Here is a 9,822-nt window from a genome sequence, read left to right on the forward strand (position 1 = left end):
GGCAGAGAGGCAGAGAGGCAGAGAGGCAGAGAGGCAGAGAGGCAGAGGCAGATCTCTGTGAGTTCCAGGCCAGTCTGCTCTATGGAAGTAGTTCCAGGACAGCCAGAGCTACACAGAGAAAACCTATCTCAAAAAACAAAACAAACAAAAAAGCACATACTGCTCTTCCAGAGGACCTAGGTTTGGTTCCCAGCACCCCCATGGTAGGTCACAGTCGACTATTGCTCCAGTTTCAGGGGACCCAACATCCACTTCTGGGTACATGCATCAGGCACGGGTATGTAATATGATGCACATAGATATGTGCACAGAATACACTCATACAAATAAAAATAAACAAATCTACCAGGCATGGTGGCACATCCTAGCACCCAGGACACAGAGGGAGGTGGATCTCTGTGAGTTTGAGGCTAGCCTGCTCTCCATAGTGAGTTCCAGGACAGCCATGGCTATGTAGAAAGAACCTTTCATGAACACTAAACAAAACATTAAATAAATAAATAAATAAATAAACCTTAGAAAATTTTTACATGAGATTCAAAATATCTAAGTTGGAAGTCTTTATGCACTTTCAACTTAATGGTAAAAAATTATCACAACATAACCCTGAGTTAATACTGAATTTTTGAAAAATTTTCTCATCATACTGATGAAATTATTATATTAAACTTGAATCACTTAAATTTTATAGACAGGATTCTTTTGAATCTGGATATAAGGCATTTTCTGAATAAAGTCTATCATAAATGGAATCTCATTTTATCAATAATTGACAAAAATCAAGCAATCAATTTATTGTTTGTATATTTTAATACATAAAAAATATTATTTTAGGACTGGAAATGCGGCTAGCAGTAAAGTGTGTGCTTAGCATGGGTATGAAGCTCTTGGGCTTGAGTCCTAGACCACACATCTTCATATTCACACACACACACCATACACACACACATACCATACACATACACACACCATGCAGACACATACCATACACGCACACAATACACATACATACTATACACACACACCATACACACACATACACACACCATACATACACATACACACATCACACACACACACACCATACACACACCATACACACACATCATATACACACCACACACACATACACAAACACCCCATACACACACACCATGCACATGCCACACACATCATATACACACACATGCCACCATGCACAGCATAAGTTTTACTTATTTCTTAATCTGACTTTTGAATTTAAATTCCAGCAACCATGAATTAAAAAAAAAATTGCTCTAGATCCTGATTTCATTTCAACAGGGATTGGGGAGGGCTTAAACATTAGGTACATTTATATTTAAAAATATTAGGTAAGTTTATATTCAAATGATGACCCATAGTTAAATTATTAAGAGCCTGAGTATACAAAAAAAAATTATCACAAACTCATGGAAGGAAAACACTTCTTTCCTCTCTCTTAATATTAACTGCGTACAATGGTGATATAAAGCTAACTTACCCAGACTGTAAAAAGTGGTGATGTTTTAGTGGCTTCTAGTATATTCATAGCAAAAGGGGAAAAACAAAAAAATCATTGTCTTTTTATTTTAAAACGTTATGATAATCCAAAGTATGTATTACATTTTCAACACTTGACATCTAAGTGTGTGTGTGTGTGTGTGTGTGTGTGTGTATTAAGCCAGGTCCTCCAACAGGCTAAGCAGGTGTTCTTTCTACCACTTTCTACTACATCATCCAGCAGCCATTATTTGTACACTGTAAATGTAGATGAACATAGAGACAGAAGATGGAGCGAATGAAAAGAATCCTAATTAACATCGAATTCAAAACCCTTCGCTATTTTATTACTACTTTGGGTATTAGATTCTACTAAAAACTATTTCCAGTGTAATAGGCACTGACTTCCCATATAGTTCACATTTTAACTTCTTTTTACCTTCAATTACTTTTTAATAAAAAGTTTACATTTGTAAAATCCCTCAGTGTTATTCTAACTAGCTTAGTTTTTAACCTTCCCTTAAGTATACATTATAAAGGAGTAAGTGTTAGGCTAGTAAAAATAATACAAATAACTGGAATCTTTAGCCTGGATCGTTTTTAAACATACTGTAATTGGCATCCTAGATATTTGAAGATGCAACATGAACCAAATAAAAATGATCTTAATCATGTCTACAAAGTTCTGAAACGTCTCATAACCTAGTATTATACATGTGAACTAATCCAAATTTATTTTCCTGACCAAGATGTGGACACAGTACATAGAGCACACCTGCTTGTTCAAGTGGGCCTGTCTAAAATACCTTAAAAGTATCATAGCCTAAAATATGCCTTGTTTCCTCAGTTACCCATAACTCATGACTTTCTTGCCTTCTCACTCTTAAATCTATGGGTATCACATGGCATAGAGAAAAGAAGTCTGGTATGATGGCACTATAATAATTTAGAATACGTCCCATACAAGCACACTGTTCAAATACTACCAATTTTCTTTTGTTAAAATCAGACTGAAATCTCTTATAAATAAAAGAACGAGATAATAGGACTTTTAAAAGTATTATACTTACTATTTCTTCCAAACCCTTCACATGGAAAGAGCCAAAGGTTTTCAACTTGGAAACAAATTTGAGGTGATATGCATCTCGCTAGCAGATCTAAAAAGATGCTGACTAGCAAACTAGCAATCCCAGTATTGGGATTTCCACTGCGGACGCAGTTACTGGTCCTAGGTGAAGCAGGCAGGGAGGCAGATTGGTTTCTGCCCTCCGTAAGCTCACACTTCCGAGGACTGCGGGCCGCATGCTGCCGTCGTCAAGGCAACGACCTCACTCGGTCCCCAGCCATAGGCAGTCTCCAGAGAGAGAGGAAGGGCGGGAGTCAGAATGCGTCTGACAGGCACGGACACTAGCACCTGTCAAGGCCAAGAGCTGCAGAGAAGTGAACTGGGGAAACAGAGCACCGCCTGCCGAAAGCCCTCCGGTCGCTCAGGTCGGGGAACCAGCTCTTTGCCAAGTAGCCCTGGGCGAAGGCGTTGGCCACCCCAGCTGCAAGGGGCGGCTCTCACCCGCCCGGGCCCGCCCCGCCTACGCCGGAGCCTCCCTGATCCTGATTGGTTGAGGCCTGTCGTCAGGCGTTATGATTGGCTCCATGCCATCCCACCCCGCCCCTTCACCTGGAGCCCGCAGGTTCGATCAGCTGACGGCCTCGTCTCCACACCTACAGTGTTAAGTTGGTAGGGACCTTAACGACGGTGTCAGGAGATCTCTGCTCTCAGGGGAACGCAGATTGCTCCAGTGGTCACGAGGAGAGCCAAGGTGACGGCTCTGTGGGACTGAGGAGACCGTGAGATTTCCCAGCTTGCCCGCCCGCGGCGCGGCGGGGCGCGGCAGGGCGCGGGCCCCCACCCGGGGAGGTTCCGCCCAGCCGCGATTCCTCCTTTCCTTTCGGTTCCGGGCGGTGGACCGGAAGAACCTAGTAGGTTATTTAGCCGAAATAGGTTGAATGGGTATCTGTTGACCCGACAGGAAAAAGGACCCTGGGACGCCAGCCTGATAGGGAAAGATTTAGGGAAGAGCCCAGAGAGGACTTGAAAGCAAAAAAGGCGCTGGGATGGGTGCTGACTACCAGTGACTCAAGCTGGAGCTTAAAACTTGCCTTATGTTTGAAAACTAGATGAGCCATGACTGGGCAAGATCGAAAGACCATTACCAAGCATATGCTGACGTCGTACAAGAAGGCAGGAAATGGAGTCTCCCTCGTTATTAAGAGTCTGAGATTGTAACGCCAAATAGTTTTACTTGTATTCAAAATAGCCACACAATTTACTCTTATTTAGTTTCTAAAATAGCTCGATCCAGGAAAGTATCGTTGACACAACAGACATGTTTATACCTAGCCAGCACCCAGGAGTCATTCTTGCATACTAAGGTGTAAGAGCAATTGTTTTATAATCTCTTCTTAGTTTGGTTCTGCATTAATCTCCCAGTGCTCAGTTAGTTACCTTCAATTACCAAACTGCTTGAAATCGAGTTCCCAAACCTACAATTTTGAAGACCACCTCTGGAAAAAGGGTATCGGTTTTTGTTTTTTAGATTTTTTTTTTTTTGGACAACCCAAGACGTAAGTTTATAATGTAGCAATGAGCTGTGACCAAGCTGAAGATAATTCCCATTGCTTTCCTCTAGATTGTAACAAACCCCATGAGGTTCAAATAGAAAAATATTTATGTGTGTTCTGCTTGCTTGCATGTCTGCGCACTGTGAGCATGCTTGGTGTCTACAGAGGCCAAAAGGGCATCAAGACCCCCTGGAACTGGAGTTACAGTTGGTTTCTGAGTTGTTGTGGGCATGCTGGGAATCAAACTTGGGTCCTCAGGAAGAGTGGCAGGTGTCCTTGGCCACTGAGCCATCTCACTAGACATTAATGTGATCTTTTATGGAACAAGCAGGTTTATTAGGGTGGGAAGCTCTTATTTTTTTACTTTTTTCATATTTTACTTTTTTCCAGTTTTACATAATTAAATAGTTGAGGGGCCTTCAAAGAGGTCTTGAAACTGGAATGGCCCATTGGTATCCATGGGAACTGAAAGGACAAAGGCTAAAAATGGTGAACAGGTGTTGCTTGAGAAAACATTTAAAAGTTGGAAATAATTGTAAAGGAAATAGAGGGAGGGTATTCAAGAAGTACAAGTCCCTTTGGGAACTAGGAGGGTAATTGAGTAGCGGTGTGCTTACTTGGACTGCACAAAGCCCTGGGTCCCATACCCAACAGTTTATAAAACAAGGCATGATGGTTGGGGCACAGCCATGTAATCTCAGCCTCAGAGGTGGCGAACAGAGGCACTACAAAGTCAAAGTCCCTCTCAACTACAAATCAAACTCAAGAGCAGCCTAGGCTCTGTGAGACATTGTGAAGAAAGGAAGGGGGAGAGCTGGAGAGATGGCTCAGCAGATAAGAGGACTGACTGCCTTTCCAGAGGTCCTGAGTTCAATTCCTAGCAACTACATGGTGGCTCACAACCATCTGTAATGGGATCCAATGCCCTCTTCTGGTGTGTCTGAGGAGAACAATGGTGTGCTCACATATTCACATACAAAAAATAAAATCTTTGTCTTAGGGTTTAAAAAAAAAAAGGAAGGAAGGGGGAGGAAGATTATACTCTCTTCCGATTACTGAAGATGAGATAGACGTTATGTAGAACAGCTGGGTTTTTGGTTTGGTTTTTAGAGACGGTTTCTCTGTGTAGCCCTGGCTGTCCTGGAACTCACTCTGAAGACCAGGCTGGCCTTGAACTCAGAAATCCGCCTGCCTCTGCCTCCCAAGTGCTGGGCTTAAAGGCGTGTGCCACCACCACCCGTCGATGTAGAACAACTGGAATAGCTGTTTTCTTCTTGAACCATAAAATAACTGGCAGAGAAAACTGGTTAGAGAAGGAGTAATTTGTGAAATACCAAGTGTAAGAGTTTATTAGGCCAGAAGAATTCAAGGAGAGAAAACATACATGTTAGCTAGCCTAGATCTTTAGTACATTTCATTTTTTTTTTATTAAACCATACTGGTCAGCCTAGCACGGTAGTGAAAACTTTAATCCCTGGCAAGCATATGTCTTGAGTTCAAGGCCAGCCCAAACTAACACTGTAGGTTTCAAGCCAGCCAGAGCTATATATTGAGACCCTGCTGCAAACAAAACAACAAAAGTACTGGTCACATTTGAGGCTCAAGGAATTGGAAGCTTAAACTCCTGTAGGTAGGTAGTTATGACAAGTCACTTCAATGGGGATGGTTGGTGGTGGCGCATGCCTTTAATTCCAGCACTTGGGAGGCAGAGGCAGGCAGATCTCTGAGTTCGAGAGTTCCAGGCTAGCCTGGTCTACAGAGTGAGTTCTAGGACAGCCAGGGCTACACAAAGAAACCCTGTCTGAAAACAAAACAAAAGTCACTTCAATGGGAATAGAATAAAACATTTAGCGTGCCAACTGAACATGCGCACCATGACTCTACAGTAAAAATGGACCTTGTTTCATACAAGTTGTCAAGCTCAAGGGCAAGAATGTACAAAATGAGGAATATAATACCTGGTGATTAAACACAGGAGGTGAGGAACCAAGAATGCTGGAAAAGCCTGGTACCCAGCTAAACAAATAGAGAAGTCATAATGGTCCTTAAAATTAAAAATCACCAGAATAAGTGAAAAGTGTTCTAAGGAAAACACTGGAAATGCCTGAGGTGGACCCAGCCCTCCAGACACGACCACAAAGCAAAGTGTAAATAGGCTAAGGAATAGAGCAACTGTTCCACTTCTCCATATACACCCTAGAGCAGTGGCTTCGTGGGTCCATACAAATCCTTCTATTCAAACATTTGTAGCCGTGCTGTTGACAGCAGCCAAGTGGAAACCCAAGTGTCCAGCAGCAGAGTTTAGCTCTAGCATTTTCATTCAGTAGAACACTGGTTCTCAACCTGTGGATTCTGACTCCTTTGGGAGTTGCATATCAGATCTCCTGCATATCAGATATTAACTTATGATTCATGAAGTAGCAACAGAATACTTGTATGGTTGGGAGTCACAATATGAGGAACTGTGTTAAAGGATTACAGCATTAGGAAAGTTGAGAACCACTGGATTAGAGGTGCTTTAGAAAAGGAAATGACTACTAATGGGTATAGCGTTTCTTTTGGGAGGTGATGAAGATATTCTGGAATTATCTGATAGTGGTGATGGTTATATAACCTTGTAAAATCTACAAGTACTTAATTGTACACTTTCAACGAAGTGAAGCAAGTGAAACAACTCAAGCAGCTAAAGGTGCTTGCCACCAAGCCTAAAACCTTGAGACTGATGGCTGAGATCCACAGTGTGGAAGAAGAGAAGCCAAAATCCATCTTCTGATGTGCAAAACTCATACACAAGCGCACACCCACAGAAAAAAAGTTCTTAAAGAGATTGTAAGGTATGTAAATTATCTCTCATTCAAAAAATAATAAACTATGAAAAACTAAGAAACATCTCCCCAGAAGTCCATTTTTCAGTGACTTTGTAAATCTTAAGCTTACAGCAGAGCTATTCTTTTCCCATATTGACAATTTATTCAACTATTTCATGACCATTATCACTATACATCTAGTCATCCAAAGACCAATATGTACCAGTCAATTCTCGATTCCTTACATTTACCCCCCCGCCCCCAAACTCTCCAGTCCTGAAAACCTGATTATCAAGAGCTTTTGGCATCACCTCAAGTAATCAAGTGAATGACAGGTTCCTAAAATCTTGACATTTTCTGTTACAGTATATTGTACAGCATGTAATGATGAATGCAACACACCAACCACTGTATTTAAAAACTGGGGGCTAATGTGTAATGAGTGCAAGGCTCTGGTTTTTAATCTCATCATGAGAAAAGGGAAACAAAACCAAAAATGGACTGACTCATTTTGTAGTTCTAGAAAAGTCAATTCTGTTTGCAACCTAGACCGATTTCATTTATTAAAAACTTACTAGAACTAAGTATTGTGGTATATACCTTTAATCCCAGCACCTGCAGAGTTCCAAATTAGCCTGGTCTACATAGCCAGTTCTAGGACAGCCAGGGCTATATTAACTGTGTCTCAAGGGGGATGGGAGTGAGAGCCAAGTCTACATATTGAGATCAGAGGTCTCAACCCACTCCCACACCAAAGGCTGTTAGGTTTGGAGATGGAAGATAGAACATACCACTTGTTCCAAGTTCCACATAGCTCATATTTTGCTGTCTGTCACTAAGGTATTGACAGTAGTGCCACCTTGAGAATCCAGTCCTCAAATATGAAAATGTATTGCCTTCTGCTTGATTTCTTTTCACGCGGATTACACATTTGCTCCCTTTAATTTCTCCCTCTACACTATTCTGAAGCAATTTTTCAGAAAAAGGAGTTGGATAGATGGTTCAGCAATTAAGTACACTGCCTGCTCTTCCAGAGGATCAGGGTTGGATTCCTAAAACCCACATGGTGATTCACAGTGGCCTGTAAGTCCAGTTCTGGATTTACACTTTTGTTTGTTTGTTTAAAGATTTATTTATTTCATGTATGTGAGTACACTGTTGTTATCTTCAGACATACCAGAAGAGGGCATCAGATCCCCATTATAGATGGTTGTGAGCCACCATGTGGTTGCTGGGAATTGAACTCAGGACCTCTGGAAGAGCAGTCCATGCTCTTAACAGCTGAGCCATCCCTCCAGCCCTGGATTTATACTTTTAATGCACTCTTCTGGCCTGAGAGTACCAGGCACACTAGTTGTACACTGACATACACACAAGTAAAACACTCACCCCCATATATACTTCTAAAGTTCAAGCATCTATATTAAGCAGTTCCTTATATTACACTAGTCTTCTTAGGCTTCATCTATCACCTCACAGAGATGGTTCTTAACAAGCCACTATATATACACGCTGCCACTCATCCATGGTGCATAACCTTCTGCTGACAACAAACTGCCCTTCTCCTAACCCCACAGATGGCTTACTTCTTGCTGCCAATAAATCCTGGTATAGCCATGACAGACATCTATGGACCCAGTCCTGGCCCATAAAAACCTATCAAGTACCATGCACTACTTCTTTAGATGACTAAAAGTAACTTCAAAGCTACTTAAGACTCTAGAACCTCTATTCAACTGTATTCCTAAATGACCCAGTGGGACAGAGAAGCAGCTAGTGAATTTCTACTCTAACACTCCTCATGAGGCAGGCAAACTGTTACCTGAACCATTCACTAGACACTTCAGGGTGACAAGTTGGCCTGTCAGTAACTCATTTGCTATTCTGACTTATAAGCAGCATTTGCTAACAAACTGCTTGTACTACTTTCCATGACACCAGTCCTTGCCATGTTTGGTGTCCCAGTATTCTCTGCATGCAACCCCTGTAGTTCAATAATTGGGAAACTATGTAAGAGCTTAGTATTCAGCCTCTTCTCTACTCCTAGGTGATCTCATCTAATCCAAAGGATGCAAAACTCCACTCAGCACAGAGCCTTTTAGAATCCCAGAGTCAGCCAGGTGTAATGGTACAGACACAGGAGTAGATAGTCCATGAATATAAGGCCAGCCTGGTCTACATAGCAAGTTGCATGCCAGTTAGGGCAACGTTGTAAGACTACTTTACCAAAAACTAAATAAGACGTTTGACTAACACTTCATTATGAATATCCAAATTGGCCTATGAAACTTGAACATCTATATGTTGCTTTTCCATTTGGAATGTTCTTCCTCTAGATTTTCTCAAGGAAATTGTTTGATCTCAAATGTCCCTTACTTCATTAACACCCACCCACCCTGGGATATAAAAGACACACTCATGGTCACTATTATAGTCTCTCCCATTTCTATTCCATATAAAACCATGTATTCTTGGGTAAACTATTTAGCTGTGCTGTGTCAAAGTTAATCCTTCCCATAATACAAATATAAACTGTACTCATAGGATTACTGTTAGAACTAAATAGCCATTGGCTGCTATGAAGAGTTCTTCTTTTGCACACAGCAAATTAAGTATTATTTGTGCCTGCTGGGTGGTGGTGGCTCACGCCTTTAATCACAGCACTTGGGAGGCAGAGGCAGGAGGATTTCTGAGTTCAAGGCCAGCCTGGTCTACAGAGTTAATTCCAGGACAGCCAGGACTACACAGAGAAACCCTGTCTGGAAAAAAAAACAACAAAAAAAAAAAAAGAAAAAGAAAGAAAGAAAGGGAAAGAAAGAAAGAAAGGGAAAGAAAGAAAGAAAGAAAGGGAAAGAAAGAAAGAAAGAAAGAAAGAAAGAAAGAAAGAAAGAAAGAA

At 41.4% G+C, this 9,822-nt stretch overlaps 1 protein-coding gene across 1 annotated transcript in view; it reads right to left on the reverse strand.

The window, feature by feature from the left end:
* Cdkl2 (cyclin dependent kinase like 2) overlaps nucleotides 1-2,753 on the reverse strand; it is a 34,696-nt gene extending 31,943 nt beyond the window's left edge. The window contains exon 1 of the mRNA XM_028752613.1: nucleotides 2,571-2,753. The gene's annotated coding sequence lies outside the window, so the exon portion shown is untranslated. The remainder of the gene's footprint in view (nucleotides 1-2,570) is intronic.
* Between the last annotated feature and the right edge of the window lie 7,069 nt (nucleotides 2,754-9,822).

Source organism: Grammomys surdaster, unplaced genomic scaffold, assembly GCF_004785775.1.
Source record: "Grammomys surdaster isolate TR1022 unplaced genomic scaffold, NIH_TR_1.0 125928, whole genome shotgun sequence".
Taxonomy (NCBI): Eukaryota; Metazoa; Chordata; class Mammalia; order Rodentia; family Muridae; genus Grammomys; species Grammomys surdaster.